A 19549-nucleotide genomic window follows, 5' to 3' on the forward strand; every position below is an offset into this window, starting at 1 on the left:
AAATTCCTTACGTAATTAAAATGCTCTATGAGTGACTGAGTAGCAACGTTTCTTGCTTCTCTGTTTTCTTCAATATTGATTTCTTGCCAGAAAAAATACAAGGTTTCAGCTGCTTGTCTCTCAGAAGAGCCTGTGCCTACTTTCGTGAATTCTCTGCCATCCCTAAGATATGCCTTCTGAAGGCAAAGAGACTTGTATAATCCCCAAAGTCCTATTAATATCAGGAAGAATGATACAGGTTTGATTCAAAACAACCAAAGGGAATGGCTAAAATCGCCTCAAAGCTGTTTTTCAGAGTCAGAATGGTCTACCTCATCTACTTGGCACTAAAATGTGCTGCTGCCATGTAAATGCTCCAGCTCACACTGCTGCTGCCTTCTTGCTGTCTCACATTTTGTTGTCTGCTATTTTATTTGCTGGTACAGGAGGAAGAGGGGCTTGGTCTTTTAATGACCCGCGTTGCTGATAACACTGAGTTATGTGGTAACGCTACTCTGCTAATCATATTATTGCATAACTTAAGCTTGGTTTTGACTGGAAGGTTTACAAAATTAATGAGGCACATGGAAGGTGTTCAGCGGCATCACAATTTCACCATACAAATGTCTGATTCAGCTCTAACAGGAAAAGAGACGTCCATCTACAGAAAGAGGGGACAGGGAGAGAAAAAGGGAGATACTGAGACAGAGAGGGAGAGAGAAAGACAGAAAGAGAGCAAATGAGAGATATAAAGGGGGAGGGAAGAAGGAATGAGGGAGAGAGAGAAGGGGAAAAGGATTTCAGAGTACTACTCAGTGAAAGATATATCTATTGAACTTTGTGGGACACAATAATGTTTTGAAGTTAAAATCTTGTACCACCGGATGGAGGATTTAACCCTCCCTTTCACAATCAGTCCCTTGTGAACCCAAGTTCTACTTCTATGGAAAACTGTGGAAGCCAAGTGCCTACTGGGTTTAAAAAAGTCAATAGAGTAGAAATCTGACCACAAGGAGGAGCAAAAAAATTCACTGTCCTGAGCTATCCATTGGAGAAAATTAACTTTCACAAAACAAACACCAGAGATATTGAAGAGAAGTACTTTAATCTGCCTGGCCACCTGAATATTGACATCTGGACAGCAAAATTGCTATTTATTCTTTCCAATGAAGGTAAACTGACTCACTGGCACAGAAGAAAGAATTTAATACCAACGTTCGTTCCATGTGGCAAAAATGCCAAGTGTCACCTGCGCCACATCCTCCAGATATTACAAGATGATCTGCACTTAAGATGATGAAGAAAATCTGAATGACTGAAAGGAAAGTTTCTTCTTGGCTTCCACCCTGGCAATCAATACATTTACATACATCTGAGAAAAAACTGTGGTGGTTAAATACCTTCTTCTGAATCTCAAAACACTTTACTGACATCTACTCCTTGCCCATACTTTTTCACTCTCAGTGGACTGGGACATGGTCTCTTTCATAGAGAAGGTGTCAGATCATGGCCCCTGGCAAATCAACACAAATCACTGGCCACATGATTCAAACGTGCTCTAAGAAACAGAATTTTAGCATCCTGAAACTCCACTCTTAAAGCGCTGAATGAGGAAACCTGTTGTGCCAGTGTGTTGATTAAAGAGACCAGTACTTTCACACTCATTTTCAAAAATGGTAAAGGAGGGAGAGTAAAACATTACCTCTCCCACTTTTACCTTTTTTGTAGAAAAATAGGCACACTGGCCTTGCATTGTTAGTTTTACTAGAGTAGCTGCTGAACAACACAATGCATATGCATGCAGGTAAACATAAAACGCACACGCATGCACAATACTGAACTTTGTGTTGGCAGCCAGACTACGATAACCCATGTCCCCTGGGCAGCAATCAGCTATGAAGGAACAGGAAAAAGTTAGTGTAATGATTAACTAGCCCAGTGGGCTATTATTCATGACAAGTAGAGCAGCAGCAGTGCAGGCTGCGATGCTGGTCGCCTCTCCCTCTGGAATGCTGCTGGATGCCTGGAATCAAACTCAGCACAGAAAAAACAGTAAATGTAATGTCAACATAAGAAAGAAGCTGAATTTCCTCTCTTGGAGTACACACGTAAGGAAGACGTGTGCAGGAACAGAGATTTTCTGTTACGCTTGATGTTGAAAGAATATGACAGATTCCAATATCACCATTTATCAAATATGTATGCATAGGTTTTGGTAAGATTAATAAGGTTATTGGTATCAGCTATAGGCAATTATTCCCTATACAGCAGCAAGCAAACAACTTTAATGGCAACTGGCAAGTATCAATGTTGATAGCTGCAGCCACGGTGTTAGTACTGGAGCAGATGCTTAAAGTGCATCCATTTAAGTGAACAACTAAACCATGAGTATCCCTATAGCCAAATGGGAAAAATCAAAGTCATCACAGCTGCTCCCCCTCCTTTGGTGCTTTTACCCTGCAGTCCCCAGCAAGCTCCAGAAAGTCTTTCAAAATTCTTTCAAATCTTTCAAATTCTTTTAAAGCAGTGCATTAAAGATGAACATAATGACACATGCACTGTATCTCTCGGTGCTACCTCAGTCTGCGTTTTGCAGAGAGGCAATATACTATTGCCTGGGCTTCAGCTTGAAAAAACAAATTCCATCTTATTTTTTTCTAGCTTTCAATGATTTAACTTCATCAGCCATGGCAGAAATGACAATCAAAGACTCAGTTTTATTTTTTATTTTCCAACAAAAGCATTTGCTGCATATTTAAGAAGACCTTGAAAGAAACTCTTTAGCAAAAAAAAAAAAAAAGCAAATTCTTCTTTCATTAAACTCACTTTCCCTCTGAAAGGCTTTGCTCTGTGTGTGGATTATTCATTTACTTTAATTATTTTGAAGTGCCTCTGTTTGAGTGGATAGGAGTTAAGTATCCACAAGACCAAAGTAGGTCCTAGAATTAGTTGTTGTAAACAAAATGTTCTGCAGTGGCCTAAATCTGCACAAGTAGTAAGCCTTGAGTATTTTGGAAGTCCTTTTCCAAAAAGAGTACTTCTGGGGACCCTGAAAGCTATGGGCCCCAGGTCCATGAGCACGTATTATGGGATTTGCACTGTACGGACAGGCTGTATCTTTCTAATAATGAACACATAAAAATCTTTTTTCTCATTTTGTAGGAAAACAAAAATCTTGCTCTTTTTTAAATGTGGAAAGCAAAATCCCACCTGGAAGAGGCTGCTACCAACTAAAGCAACTGACTAGAAATTTTCATGTGTCATACAGAAGGATTTATTAGGACACAATGACCAAGTCATATAAGAGAATGTAGAGAGCCAGAACAACGTACCCAACTAGGCATGTAATCAAAACCAAATAACAATCTTTCACCATCTCTCTAATCACTGCTTTCTCTCTCTCTCACACACACACATATATACTCATGCACAGATATAGGAATACTTAAGTTGTTACCCTTTGTTAAATGTTTTCAGCCCAGATATCTTTCTGGTTAATAGGTACACAGACTAAAAACAACGACAAGAAGAAAACAAGCCAAAAAAGCCCTAGGAAAACTTCAGATGGAAGAGTTTTGGACATAGTTATGTGCACATATTCACAGAAGGAAGAGGAGGAACCAAATCTGGGGAAAATACACAAGATTATCACTTTACAGGCAGTGGGCACTGACTTGAACAAGGATTCCAAAAATAAACACATCTAACATTTAAATCCCAAGCTGTATTTTCAGTGACACCCTTTCTCCCATGACTGCACGTACACTCAAAAACAAAACCTCAGCAGCTGAATATCCAGAGCCTCAAGGAATTTCAGTTCTCAGTCTCAAGAAAAAGCTATCATCCAAACTTGCCACTCTATCCATAGGATTCTACTACCACATTCTGATTTAAGGGCACAAATGCAATAAAACTAAAACCAAAGAGAGAGAAACCAGTTGAAACGAAGAGTTTGCACCACCCATTCCTTCACACATATGGAAGGTATGATGTAGGCATCTGGAAAACCAGAAGATACCTTCTCTGGTAAATTTCATTTCATAAGTCTCTCCACTTTCAATTTGCATTCCTGTGCTTTGTGCATACTTCCATATAAATTCATAGCTCTTCTGCACTGTTGCCTATAGTTACACCCAGTATTTCTAGGTAAGCCTGCAACCCTGTTCCTCCACGGAGGTAAACAAGAAAGGAAGGAAAATAGTATGAAGGAAAGTAGGAAAACAATTCTGCACTTACTCATCTGTAGTTGGTAGTTATATCTTACGAACAGCTGCTTTAAAATACAAGTTGTTGTTGAGGTTTGATTTAAAAATCTTTGTCAGTTTTGACATTCAGGTGAAAGTATTGCTGCTGGCTCCAGAACAATTTGCATATCTTATCACTAAATAAAATGTCTGAGGTGTGCACCAATCTGATTAAATTATAAACAAGAGTCCACACAAGCACACATGCCTTCCTGTTTGACTTCTGTCCTGTTCACTCCTCTATAATAAATTATATGATCATCTCATTGTAGCTGGAGGTTTAGCTGTGCATGTAAAAAGGAAAATGATAGCAGCCTATTCTTTTCCATACTTTACAGCTGAGAACTTGACAAAATTGTGGATTTTTGGAACAAGCAGAAAAGCTTATTTTGTTACCATCTACCTCCTCATTAATTGCCACAAAATTGGTGGAAAATCCCATGTATTTATGTATTTTTAAAAATAATTTTCCACACTGAAAAGAAATAAATAAATGAAACTACACCTCTTTTACTACAAGGACTAATATACATGCTTAACTTTATGTCCTGCAATTAATCTCATCTACTTCAACAGGATTACTCATAATGCTGTACGTGAAATACACATGTAAATCCTTGCAGAATCATGGCCTGAATTGCCAACAACATTATACGGCATGATTAACTGCCCAGGCCTGGAATGCCTCTTCAGAAAGATGAGAAAAAAAACTTTTAGGCATAGTAAGTAACAAAATCTACTCCGGGGAGTGGATATGGGAGAAACAGTACTGAGGGAGTCGCCTTCCTGTGGGAAATTCACCTGTCACCAAATTCTTCCAGTAATTCACCTTCTTCCTCTACCAATTATCACGTTCACTTACCACTCCTTTCTCACTCATCAAATACCATTCTCCCTCTCCACACATCCTGCTGCTGCTGCTATGTGACAAAGGAGACAGGAGATGCGTCTCACTCCTTACTCTTCCGTGCAGTGAAGTAGGATGAGGGCACAGCCTGGTCCTTATATACTACTAGCATACTAATAAACAGCTCACAGGCTAATTAACAGAGCTGGGTGCACAACTAAATGATTTCACCAACTTTGCTTCTTCACCGGTTGCTGAACGTGCTAGTGCCTCACTGAAAATTATTTGCCCAGTAAACTCTATGGACAATCCTTAACCTATTACTGGAGTTTGTTACAAGAAGCTACTGAGCAAAACGTATACAAATTGGATACCTAAATTGCCCAGCTCTGCCTCTTGATGAGGAGCTTACCATCTGGTTTCTTCTGCAAATACTCACGAATGCTATATCAGAAGTTACTCTCTGCACATTATCTAGTTTTTGACTAAAATCCACAGCTTCGACAAACGCTTCCACTTGTAAGTTAACTCAGTCAGAAATACTAACTAAAATGCGAGGAAAACAAAGTCAATCCCTTAGAAGTTCAAATGACTATTTGTCACAAACATTTCACCTCTACTAATGAACTGCAAAAATGAATGATAGAAAATGCAAAAGTGTATTATGTTTAGCAGTTAACATTTTAATAAGGAGGAGATTAGCAATTTTTAATACCTCCAGTGCTTTGTTATATACAGTAGCACAATAACTGAATATTTTAATTGCTAATTATTTAGACCTCATTCAGTTCTCACTCAGGCAAAACTCCCATTGAGGGACTCTTGCCTGAGAAAAGAGCTACAGGATTTGTTTTACTGTAATTTGAAAAAACTTTATATATCATAAAAACTATCAAGTTATAGTGAGACAAAAACCATTAAATCCTTAGCAATATTAAACCCTACTGAAAGTCCCACTGACTCTTAACGCCAATGTTTTCATATTAAGTAAAATAGATAATTGCAGTTTACCAGTTGCAACTTACCTGTATAATTTATGCCCAGATATGCCGGTGCTCTTAAAGAGGTCTAATAATGTTTTGAGTCTTCTTACCGTATCCCTGCTTTTCTCCTGTGGGAAATCTTTGTTCAAATGTGATAAGGAAATAGCATTTCCAAACAATTACAATATCAACACCCAAAAACTAGCATTTGGTTTTACCTTTTGACTTCGGACTCCAAAAGGGTTAAGAGCAGCTCTCAACACTTCTTTCTTATGCTGCTGTAAAGAAAATAAATGCTTATCGTTAGGGATTTGCACACACAACACCTTGAGTTTTCATAACAGTCAAATAGCTAGGCATTCAGTGGGGGAAGTGGGTGGAACGCTGTATACATATAAACATATAGCTATCTGAAGGAAGACAAAACAGTCCTACACATTCACATTTAGTACACAGGTGACAAACAAATAAGCTAAATGTACTAGTATCTGAAATGTCATGTTATACACATCCTTCAGAAAGAAGAGTTACACGACTGAACACCAAATTAATAGGGAGTGATTTCTAAGACTCCATGCTTAAAAAAAAAAAAAAAAAAAATCTCATTTTTTTCCATTAAGTGTAGTTTCCTTTGTGCTAGAGATAAAAACAAATGAGTGTCACAACCAAAGTTTTGCCACTTATGTTCACCATTCAAATGCATTTGTGGAAGAAGTTACAGGTAAGTACTCTAACAGGTCAAGAGTTTGAAGAGGTTCTTTTATTTTTTTTTGAATGAAAAATTGTGTATGAAGTCTTCACATCTTTCAACTATAAATGGCTTTAATGCGTAAAATGTTCAGAAAACCTCTCTATAGGCTGCATTTTGAAAAAAGATCTAAAAGCAGACTTAGTACCATATACCACTCATTAACAAAAATGTTCAGAACCGGCTGCCAAACAGCTGAGGTAAGTATTTTGAAGTCTGAAAATAAGACTTGGGCACTCTTCTTCCCCCAGTTCAGAATATGGTTTAGGGACCCGACTGGCATAATTTCCAATTCCCGTTACAAGAGGTTCACTTAGATTACAGCGCCCAAATCCCCTCCAGCCAGGCTTCTTGCTTCCTCACAGGAGCAGAGTGATCCCTTCATTCCCCTCAAGTGCTGACTTTCTACCTAAGAACCTCTGTCCAAAGCTAATGCCAGCTCGAGTATGGCAGGACTGGGCTAACTAAGCCTACTGGTATTTTTTAATCCTTTGCTGGTGAGGGGTTTTCAAAGCTAGCCACAAAGACATTTTCATCACTGAGATGACAGGTAAGAACAGATTACTTAACAGAAAAGCACTGTTCTTTGGAGCACCCTTACTTATTTCGAAAGAAAGGACACAGAGTGTTGCTTTCTCAAATAAAGAACATGTAACACCAGCAGGCTTTCAGGCTCGGAGTTTCCAAGCGTGACCTCCCACCCATTCCTGGCTACTACAGGGATGCTTCTGCTGCTTTCGCAGAGACACGCTTGCAACTTCTTTTCCGATCTGCAGCCTTCCTCTTGTTTTCTGGGTGCTTTCTACCTCTGAGCATCACAATCGAACGATGCCCCAGCTTCAGCATTTGCGGAAATTTCCCTATGGCAATCCCCCAGCCTACGCGGGTCAGTCCTGAGCGTAGGCGGCATGGTCTGTTCGATGGCAGCTTCCACTGTTTTCAGGGAAGGAGGTTTATTTTGCTTGAACTAAGGCTGCGCAGCATGTGCTTCAGCTTTCGTAAGGTCTGCAGTTGCCTGAATAGACACGCTGGACAGCAGCTGTTAGCACTTTCCAACATTACACAACCGGGCTCCGGAATAGTCTGTCAGTTCTGCACAGACAACGAATAAACGCAAAACAGAAGGCCTAAAATATGGAGTAATGAGGACAGGATTTTGACCTTTAAATGCTGTTGCACGAGGATATGTTTGATTTAAGCGATACTATTAGGCATGAAACCGTGCCGTTTGCCCGATGTCTAACTCGTCTAACAACTGAACCCCCCCGTACTGGCTGGCACTCCACGTGCTGCCCTGAGAGGTGGCTCTGCTGAGCGAGCCCAGCAAGGGAGGGTGGCACGGGGGGGCCTAAAGAGATGAAAGGCAGCGCAAAAGCATTGGAAAAACGGATCGCAAGGTGAAAGACGGTGTTTTCCATTTTAAACCCACTTGTCAGTCAGACCTGCGGCAGTGCTTAGACATTATCTCCTCAAGCTCTGCAAAGGAGTAAATCCAATTCAAAAGTCTCAGCTTCTCTTCTCTGGCCTACTGGCATTTGAAATTTTGCACAACTACCCATGATGTACACAGCTATCTTTTTGTCACTTGCGATTCTTGCCGGAAAGTGCTATACAAACTATTATGGTTACTCTTTATTTTCACAATTATTAATCGCTCCTTTCTAAACATTTGAATGCCTGAGTTTAATTAGCGGCAGCATTTCTGCCACATAGTTTTTAAAACTAATTTGATATATGATTTAAATTAATCAAGCGTTATCCTTGAGATGGTGTGCTGGTTTTGGCTGGGGTAGAGTTAATTTTCTTCACAGTACCTGGTACTGGGCTGTGTTTTGGATTTGTGCCGGAAACAGTGTTGATAACACAGGGATGTTTCCGTTACAGCTGAGCGGTGCTTACCCAGCCTCAAGGCCTTCTCTGCTTCTCTCACCCCACCCCACCAGTGAGGAGGCTGGGGGGGGCACAAGATACTGGGAGGGGACACAGCCGGGACAGCTGTGTCCAGGGATATTCCAGACCATATAACATCATGGTCCACATATAAAGCTGGGGAAGAAGAAGGAAGCGGGGGATGTTTGGATTTGTGGCGTTTTGTCCTTCCTAAGTAACCATTACCCGTGATGGAGCCCTGCTTTCCTGGAGATGGCTGAACATCTGCCTGCCCATGGGAGTGGTGAATGAATTCCTTGGTTTGCTTTGCTTGCGTGCGCGGCTTTTGCTTTACCTATTGAACTGTCTTTATCTCAACCCACCAGTTTTCTCACTTTTCCTCTTCTGATTGTCTCCCCCATCCCACTGTGGGGAGTGAGCGAGCGGCTGTGTGGGGCTCAGTTGCCAGCTGGGGTTAAACCACAACAAATGGTCATTTGTTGGACCAAGACAGCTACTAGAGCGTACCATATACAAAATTACAGGCCATTCATTTTGTTTTCAATCCCGACCTCCACGTTTACACTTAATAGTTTCACTTGGATCAACAGCTTATTGGTGATTCAAATTATACCATAGCAAGTAGTACCCTCTAAATCTGATGCATCCATATGACATCAGTGAAGTAAAAAACTATGCACGCAAACTCAGGAAACCGCTTTTGGTCCACTTGAAAATAAACCCCATGTACCAAGTAAAGGTGAATACTTTACAGCGTAGGCTCACAATAGGCTTACTGAGCTCCAAGTCACAAAATATATCACAATCCTCAAAGAGGCCTGAGGTAGATCATGGTAATTTCCTAGAAAAATGTGCTTTCAAGGATGGAGTAAATTAGGTACACCTATTAACTCTGCTTTTTAAAATATCTAACCTGAATGAGATCCACCACAAAAATAAGAAATATAGAAATGGATAACTTAAACAGCCCTAAATTAAAAATGCCTCTTCTGCTATGCCAGTTGCTTGTACAGTAACAGCATACTGTACTGCTGTTCAAATGCAAACAAGAACGAACTATACATACTTGGCCATTTCCTTATGTTAATGCCTTATAAGCTGCATGGCCTTCTGACATTTGCTACTAATGAAAAAAATGCTGTTCAGTGAACTATCATCAGATTAAGTGAAACCAAGATAAACACATTCCGTTCAAGAATATGTAAAGAATGTGTCAACTTTTATTTACATTTTTCTCAAGGTTATGGAGCTTTCGCTGCAGGGGGAGAAAATATTATAGGATGATTACTGTGAAGATCTTCTCTTTTTAAGACTCTATATTTAAAGAACAAAATTCAAAGAGTAAGATAAATTACATTAGCATCACTGCAGTTCAATTCCTTCCAAACACAGTCATGATACATACAAACTAAACTCTGGTAGCAAGTGGATGAAAGGAATCACTGTTGATTAATGCTAAGAATACAGGAGCCAAAAGGATTTCAGACAATGATTCACTGTGAGACTACCAGTAAATCTCTTGGTCTCTTTTGAGACTCAGTCAACCTGGCACAAACATTGGGTAAAGTATGTCCTTCACAAAATGGACAATGCACCACAGCAATGCTCTTTTAAAAAAAAAAAAAAAAAAAAAAGACTTGTGTGTGAATTTAATGCTTATGGAAAAGTCTGACCTGGCAGGCTTTGAGCTTGAAATCCTCTCATTTCCAGGACGGTAGTTCTAGCAGCAGAACAGATTGACTCACGCAGGCTCACCACTACCCCTCAGCCTTGAACTGAGGAACCATGTTGAGTGGTCAGGTTTTGTGGCTGGTTCAACCTCTTTCCCTGGACTTACAACCACTGACCAATTACTATTGAGTGTAGTAATGGTTTTTGTGATTTGGACTTTGGTCCACTGAGAACTAGAGTTGAGATCTCTTTAACTTGTTTCAAGAGTCAAGCTTGTCTGTCTGGGGGAAAAAAAAAAGGACTAAATCAAATGACTAGCATTAAACTCCATGACAAAGACAGATTGTGGAGCATTTCTGAAGACAACTGCCCAAAGCAGACCACTGAGCTGGCCTGCAAGTATAAGATAATGAACTGGACATGAACTGGCTTTTTTGCAGGAAAGGAGGCTTTGTACATGTATGAAAAAATTTTAAAGAAACTAGTGTTACAGTACCATTCTTAACACATGAAGAAGTCTTTCAGAAAACAATTTAAGTTCCCTGTGCGCTTCTAAATTCTATTTGAAAAGTACTGTCTGCCTGTATTTATCTCCCTGGAAGACTTGGATGAACTGCCTAGGCCCAGGACAAAATTATCTTTGATGGCAACAGTCATGTGATGGAGAAAGAGGAACATCTGTAACACTATCTACCAGGTTAACCTCCTCTTAACTTTATGTACCATAACATTACTTAAACAGAAATCATCACCTGGAACACGAGAAACAAACGGCGTTTTTAATATTAGAGGTACTAGCAACAAGCCTGTGTATTTCTTCAGAAGGAAATACCAATGCAGACAGTGAATTAAAACATGCCATGGTAACAGATGAAGACTTCAACTGTCAACAAAACCAGGCTATTAATTCTCACATAAACAGTCTTTTTAAATCTTTGATTTTTAATATTCAGTCCAAAGATCACTCTCACATTTCAGCAGCTTTTGTCTTTTAATGCCAATCATTTCAACTGACTTTTCTCACTACCCTGTGCTTTCTCTCCCCTTTGGAAAAGGTGAGTGAAAAATATTAAATGATATCTTACTCTGCCAAGACCAAAGGAAAAGTTCAAACATTCAAAAAAATTAGGCAATGACTTTGCTTAAGGCAGGGAGGGAATGTGATTAGCAGTGGGGTGGATCACTGCCTGGCAGGGGAGAGAAAAAAACAAACCCGAACACAAATCTCTTCTCATTCTCTGTTTCAATCTATGCTTAGGTCTAGACTATGTAAACAGCAACCAAAAATTACTGGATGGAAAACACAGAATTATTTTGCTGCTCATCACGTTCTTTTCTCAAGTGACAGACACCGAGATTCAAGGGGAACCTGGGAAGCTATTGGCCTGTTCGTTACCACCGAAAGCAAAAATGCCCTAATTGATCCACTTGGACTAAACTATCACTTGCCGCAGGATGCAATCTCACAATGCTGAATGTGTCTGGGAGAGCAGCTCACGCTGCTGTTGGCCTCTCTGTACCTCCTCAAATGACAAAGAAGATTTCAGACTTTACAACCCTCAGCCTACAACCTTTCACCAGACTGTAACTCAACTTATACGACACAAAAACAGGTATGTGATGTGTCTGTTACCTGATTTTTGCCTTCAAATTTCTGTTCTATTTCTGAAACAGAACAAGGCTGAAACTCTCCTTTGACTGAGATGAACCAAATGTCACCTCGTAACAAAGACAGACTCCTCTATCCCTGGACCCTGGCATCACAAAGTAGGAATCAAAGGTGCTGCTTTTGTCCGAAAAATCATTATCACCTTTAAAATTTAATTCCCTCAAAGCACTAGAGAATAGTCTGGGAGAATGCAGAAGGGAAGTGAGAGATGACAGTTCTCCATTCTCTCCAGAGACTATGCGTCCCTACAGTTTTTGCTTCCTGTGCAATGCTTAACTCCTTGGTGCCTTTTCTCTCGTGATCTCTTCCTTGGCAGAAACTTCTTCAAATTTAAAAATCAGAACATGAGCCAAGTAAATAAAAATAAATAAATAAAGCTCAATGGCTATAAAAAGTACACAGACTAACCTGCTTAATTATTAACAGGTAAACACAACAAATTCTGAATTATTTACTTAATCTTTTTCAGCTACAAACCTCAGACTTTTAGAGCATGAAATACATGCTTTATTTTAGGACACAAAACAGGTATTTTATAAGACGGGAGGCTTTTTTTTTTTTTTTTTTTGAGGTGGGGTTGTTTTGAAGAATACACATTTCTTATTAACCCCAAAATACCTTACTCTCACTGAACCCTGGTGGAATTTTAAATAGAGAAACGAAAGTTTTAGTACACAGATCCTGTATTCACGTGTTCGCTAGTGAATGAGCCGGCTGTTTCTGACTTGCAACGGAGAGAAAACGAGATTCATGTGAGGCATATGCACCCTCTCCTGTTCCTGTACATCTGCTAGGAAGACGCTAGATTCAAAGGGGGAACCTGGTGAAGGTGCCAGACACAAATTCTACAGTGGACAAAACAGTCCCAGGTAGAATCCCATTTTCTTCATTGAATAAAGCTACCCTGCTGAAGGAAACCTCGTCTGTGCTGCACCTAAAAAAAGGTCACCACCACCAACCCCTGATGATCCAACGGGATGCTGTTCTAGGGCTGACCTCCAGCTGAGCCCATCTCTATATTCTCCCTCCTTCTGACACATCGCTCTGCCTAACCCCGTGCTGATGTGACGGTGACATGCTGAAAACGAGGGAAATTCCAAGTTCCTTGCTGGATAAAACAGCAACACTGCTCTACCTGCTGAAGTCAGCACATACCCTTTGAAATCTCCAGCACTCAGTAGTGTAAACCAATGCCATCTCCTCCTCAGTAACCTCAGGCCATCATACAGTCATTACCATCCAGAAAAAACGTTACATCATCATCACAGAAGAAATGTGGTTGTGAATCTCAGGCAATTTTTCTTAACTAGCTTTTCTTTGGAAATGATTCTATAATACTGCTTTTAAAGCCCTGGATTAATAAAGACATATGCATATATGCTGAAGCTGCTCATGAGAGACATGCCACTAAAATTCTAAAGTTTCGCATGCAAGCAGAAGTGTTCACAAGAGCGTTATGATAATATTTAACAAGGTATTCACATACTGCTATTCCCTCATCATGGCTACAAACACATACAAATGTGAAATCTGATAACATATTTATTAATCTACTCTTAATTGCTATAATAGTCAACATAATCTGGGGTTTTTTTTCCTGGTTTTAGATCTTAACAATTTTGTCAATATTTATGTACTATACTTTTTTTGCCTACCAAAGCCTTCCAAAGGTGCAATTCAGGAGATGAGACTGTTAATCACAGAGCTGGCTTAGCCTCTAATTTAGGTGGCCTACTTATGTTAGCAACATTTTATTAGCACATTACGCTGTATATTTAATATTTAGTACACTGTATGAAAATGGTTTACTGTGTACTGCTCACATAAATGACTTACAAATTCTGTTTGACACATAGAGAACAGTGTATAAGTAATACATGTATTTCTAAGTATACCTAACACTACAGAAAATAAGGATAAACAGAAGACATGTAGAGAAAACAATAAAATGTATCTGATGATGGACTTAAAGGCTAGCTGATAAATACTTTGGTAGATCAAAGATGCAGTATTAGGGATATATGCAGAATGCCCATCCCTCCTTTAACTTGTGATTTCACATCTTCCTCTGGAAGCCCCAGCAGACATCCAGCTAAAGGAAAAAGATGACTTTCTTAATTGCTGAAGTCGTACAGTGGAGACAACAGCAACAAAGCATACAGCAAATCCTCCCAAATCCTTTTGCATCTTACCAGACGTAAAAGACAAAGCAGGATCTTTCTTTGAGCCTAGGAGTGCTTTCAGGACATTTTTCACGAGGCAGGTAAGTTAGCTATGTCCTCATGAATTATGCAGCCTTTCCAGTGTGTACTTACACAACACTAGCTGGAAGCCCCAGGGAAGGATGCCCAGCGCAAATGAGCAGCAGGTGGTACCAAAGGAGAATCGCTCAGCCGAATCAGATCCAAGTTCTCCTGGAAGAGCTGGAGAGCAGACCTGAGCGGGGTTCCCAGTTATCTAGCTATAGCTATAGCCATTTGGGTTGTACTGATGCTCAGAAATTAGCACTGGAAAGGAGATTTTGACTTTAGCCCTTAGTTATGAGGAAAAGCACACTTTTTTCATGCTCTTCCTATTTACAAAGTGAATCAAAGCTACACCAGCAGGCATTTGTAAGGGCCAGATAAGGGAAAATCCTTCAGCCTCACCTGAATTAGGCCTATGGGAAAACCCATAAGCAGTCCTGGTGCAGTTTGTACCACCTTGGAAGGGGCAGAAGAAGGGATTTAGCCTATTCGCTTCAGCCAGATCATTCTTAACTTTCAAATTATTTCAGCCACTTTAGATACAGGTGGCTTTTTTTAACGCATACCCTTAAAACAAGTAGGTATAGTAACTTGGGGGGGGGGGGGGGGGGGGCAACAGAGGCTTATTATACATTAACCCTAACTCTAGCTCTTGATCTCTAACAAGTGAATCATGCACATTTATCAGAAATACGTTTTTCTGAGATCATCTGACAGGTGAATATATCAGTGTGAAGGAGGCGTGATAGCCTCCCAGGACAAGTTATCTCCAGTTGCCTCTGAAGCTCACGATACCCCAGTCAAGAAGGAACAGTCCATCAGAAGGCAAGAAATTGTGTTTGTAATCAGTATGGTTTAGCTTTTTATATTTCTTCTGCTGTGTAATTTGTCAATATATCTATAAATCCTTTTATAATGAGGTGGCTAAAACAGATACTAAGACTTTAGTAAACACCAAACTTCTTTTCTGCAAAAATACATGATCACAGCAAAAGCATTTTTTTCTGCTGGTGAACTATTTTCAGTATTATTACAAAGGACCCTTACTGTTTATTACAATCCCTGACAAAACATCACTTCCAAAGCTTTTCTCAGTATCTTCGGTTGTTTGTCAAGTGACATTCAAAAACATTTTTATTTGAAAAAACAAAAACAAAACAAAATTGAGCCTATTTCACATTCTTTTTATTCTTGTACTTTACTGAATTTTTCAAAATTATTCCAATACGTGTACAACACTTACACGGCATACCGAAAAATGCCTCACAACAGAGAAATTCAGTTCACATTTCCTCTAGGAAAAACCCCACAAAACAAAACAATCTACAAAACCTCTTAGAAAATGTATCTTTTCCCAGTTATATTCAGTGGGGAATATTAAAAATTCAGTATTTGCCACTCTGCGATGACTTCTCAACACAAAACAGTTCCTTCATGCTGCAACAGGTTCCTCTAGTCTAAACATAAGGGGAACTAGAAGAAAAGTACACACTTGAAACAGTACTAAATATGACACCCACAATACAGCTCTGATCCTGACATCACTTCTTCCCTTATTTTTTCCTATCGTTTCCATCATTCATTACAGATACAGTATTTATTTTTTATAATGATTAGGATGTAAAAATCGGTATATAGAAACCAAGTAACAAGAACGGGTCTAATTAAAAATTAATATTATTACAAAAATAACTATTATATTAATCAATATGAAGACTGAGATATTCAGATCAGTAGGACATTTTTAGTTCTAAGATTCATTCTGCTTTAAGGACATGAGGACAGTTGATTTAGTAAAAACCTTGGCTGAGATACATCGATATATAGTATTTGGAGTAAAACCACGTTGGGAGCTATATTGTAAGCTAGCAGATATCTCCATTACAAGAATGCCTCATAATTTATAGAACAAACATAAAGTTTGTACAGATTAAGATCTGAAGGAAACAATCCAAAAGGGACTCCACATTTTTAGCTAAAAATTCACCAGCAAAAGTGAAGGGATAGCTGCGGATCAAACTGACCTTTCCTGTAATCTTACCAAAATCACTGAGATTCAAGGATGAATTTAACTCGATACTTATTACACAGTAGAGTTTTTAAATTAAGAATGCTTAAGGACAAGTATTTCACATAGTAAAATCTGTTTCTTGAGGTGATACCCCTCAAAACACGTGATCCACTTCATATTATTTTAATATGACCTACATATATAACTTTTCTCTATATTTTCCTCAAATTTGCAAAAAATTACCTCCACTTTTCTTCCACTGAGTACAGGTCAATGGATTATTCAGGTTTTTGCCCTTTATGTTAAATGAGACTAAACAAAGTTTCTGAAATATATCATATAACACAAACCTATGTTTTCAGGTAATAAATTATTTATATTGCAGTAGAGTTTACAGATCGCAGTGAGATCAATGTATTAGGCACTGCAGTGACACAGACTGTGAGCCAGTCGTCACTAGAAAAAACTTCTCAGACGCGCCAGCCAAAGAGTGAAAGAGCAGGCACTACTTTTTCAGATGAGTTGGGACACACAGATTGGAGTTCCGCAGGAAATCTGTGATAAGAGTACAGTGCTGAACTCCTATCTCAGGTTACACTCTACTGCTTTAACAACAAAGCCTTCCTTCCTCTCTACTAATTAATATAAAGCCCACTCCAAAAATCCCAGTATTACATCTGCCCCATTAACTTAGCAATTCCGAACATCATGCTACTTTGCATTTGCGTAACTCTAGCATCAAGAATCTCAAAGCATTGTGAAGCAAAACCAAATAGAACTAGATTATCCTCGCTTTGCAAGTACTAAAACAAAAACGTGGAGGCATTAAGGGTAAAGTCATCTCACCTACCTTTGGCCATCTAAAAGACACTGTTGCTTAAGCTACTCCTTTCACCACTGGAACAAGGTGAGCATCTTGAGAGGGTGATTCCTTCTCTTCTCAGATACGTGGCTAAGTCAATCATCACCAGAGAAGGCTCTCCCTTTCTTATGCCTACTCCTCCCATCTAGCCTAGATGCCTAGACCAAATGCCTCATGTTTAGATGAGGGAGCTATACGTCCCTATCCTATCTCTCTCCAGGGCTCCCTTGATATCTTTTCTAAGGGGCAAACCAGTGACTGGCCAAGGACTAGTCAGCACACACATGCGGAAAGTTAGGTGCACAATGCTAGACCTATTAGTGTACTGACAAATGAGACGAACAGAGCTCGTTGCTTCTCAGCGTCCGGGTAGTCTAACAGTTGACCACCATTTCCTGAGCTACTGGCAGGCCCAACAAATGGCCATAAATTGCTAGGTCTAGCTGAGGTTTGTGCTGCTCTCAGCCCAGAGTGGAAGCCCAGCAGTAATACTCAAGGTGCTGTCACAATATAAATAATGGTTATAAATAAAACTCATTTCAAAAAGAGATTTTTTCTAAGAAAGGTGATAAAAGTCTGCTATCAGACTTTGATCATAAGCCCTACTATTCAGAAAAGGAAATATCTCTGAATCCCAGCGAAAATTAATCTGTTTGTGGCCAAAATAACTTTTGAAAAACAGAAATGCTTCTATCGTTTTCTCTGTCAACCCAGAGATCAGATTTGGGGATCCAAAAATGCTTGACTTTTCTATGCAGATTTGCACACATCAGAAAAATCTGGCACTATACTACACGATAGGATCTTGAAGCTCTGAAGTAACTGTGAAGTGGTATTTCAAATAGCTTTTCCAGAATGAAAACTGGGTAAGACAAAATTAAAGTGATGCCTCTTCCAACGTTAAAACAGACAACGGGAATGAAAGATACATTGTCTTGTCTCTCCCACAAAAGAATGACTTAGACTAACAGCTTCCATTCTATGCATAGAAAGTTAAGTAACATATTTCAGTGTTTTTGCCAAATAAAACCTGGGAAGGAGTTCTCTAAAGAAATCACAGGATACCAATGGAGTCGCATGAAAAAAATACCAGCACTTTCATTCAATCATTTTCCAAGCCCTAAAGGGAATGAGCAAGCTGCAGTACCTCAAGAATCAGATTTTGCAAATTCAAGCTTCTCCTCTTTCTTCAGTTACAGGCAAAAAGCACCCTTTAGGTACATATAAAAGCACTAAAGTCTTGCTTTAAAACAAAGCACTGCTGTGTAACGAATGAGCCTGAATCATACACGCTTATCGCGAGCCCAGCAGTTAGCACTGAGCCAACAGCTAGAAACACTGCTACCACACTCATGCTTCTCAGTTCTAGCAAGTTGCTCTGTTTAAAATGAAAGTAATAGGCTAACAGTTCCCCAACCAGTATTTGTATCGCTATTATAAATGGTTATCTGTTATCAGCAGAGAAGAATCGATACTTAATGCAGTAGCTAAGGTCCAGCTCTCCCGGTTTCATGGCTGAGGGGAGAGAAGGGAGAGGGATGCTAAGGAGCGGAGGACTCGGACCACAGATCCTTCCCACCAGGAAACACAGCAGCAGCGAGCGGCCAGCCGGCTCATTTATCAAAGAGCACAAGGATCTTTCAGGGCAATAGGAGTGGAATGGCCTTTCCTAGGAAGACATTTGCATTGCAGACCTTACCACCTTCTTCCGTACACGCACAATTTATTCATTTGACCTGCCCGTTCCAAAAAGAGCTATACTCAACAAACAAGACCTACGAAGAAACCACAGTGGCCTCGACTCTTTCTCCAGGTAAGAGGATGAGAAAACAAAGGGAAAAGCTCTCAGTTAACTCAGTGATCAGTATATCCATATGCTAATAATACTAACACTAATAATTCCCACTGCAGGTACTAACCCATCAATAACACTTTTGGACAATTTTTTTAAGGGCTTGAAAGTAATCCTAATACTTTGCCAGAGTAGTATCTTCATACCCATCTACTACCGTTAACTTTCCAAACCAGAGCAACTGACATTATGCATAGGAATTAGACTGATTCGTTAATGTTTATTTTTATGGGGAGGAAGAAGAATATCTTAACTCTGAACCTTCCACTTTTGTTAATGATTAAAAAGTTATTTAAATATTAACTTTATTAAATCAATAATTTATATGACACTCCTGAAATTTACTTACAACACATACTAGCCAAATCTGTTTGTTGTTTTGGGGGCAGGTGGATGAAGAATCCAGACAAAACAAAACAGTTTCTAATAGAAGGATATAGACCTCATTCTATTTATCTGAGAATAACATCTATTATTTAGTGTGGAGCAAATATGTTCAGAGGCTAAATGGTCTCTTTCAAATGACAGACGGATTTTTTTTCCTCTT

At 39.4% G+C, this 19549-nt stretch overlaps 1 long non-coding RNA gene across 1 annotated transcript in view; it reads right to left on the reverse strand.

Moving 5' to 3' along the window:
- The window catches only part of LOC104831687, a 143300-nt gene that overhangs the window by 74678 nt on the left and 49073 nt on the right, over positions 1 to 19549 (reverse strand). The window contains exon 2 of the long non-coding RNA XR_774319.1: positions 6272 to 6331. This is a non-coding gene — a long non-coding RNA (uncharacterized LOC104831687). The remainder of the gene's footprint in view (positions 1 to 6271; positions 6332 to 19549) is intronic.

This window comes from Haliaeetus leucocephalus, unplaced genomic scaffold, assembly GCF_000737465.1.
Source record: "Haliaeetus leucocephalus isolate CR32 unplaced genomic scaffold, Haliaeetus_leucocephalus-4.0 Scaffold228, whole genome shotgun sequence".
Classification (NCBI taxonomy): domain Eukaryota; kingdom Metazoa; phylum Chordata; class Aves; order Accipitriformes; family Accipitridae; genus Haliaeetus; species Haliaeetus leucocephalus.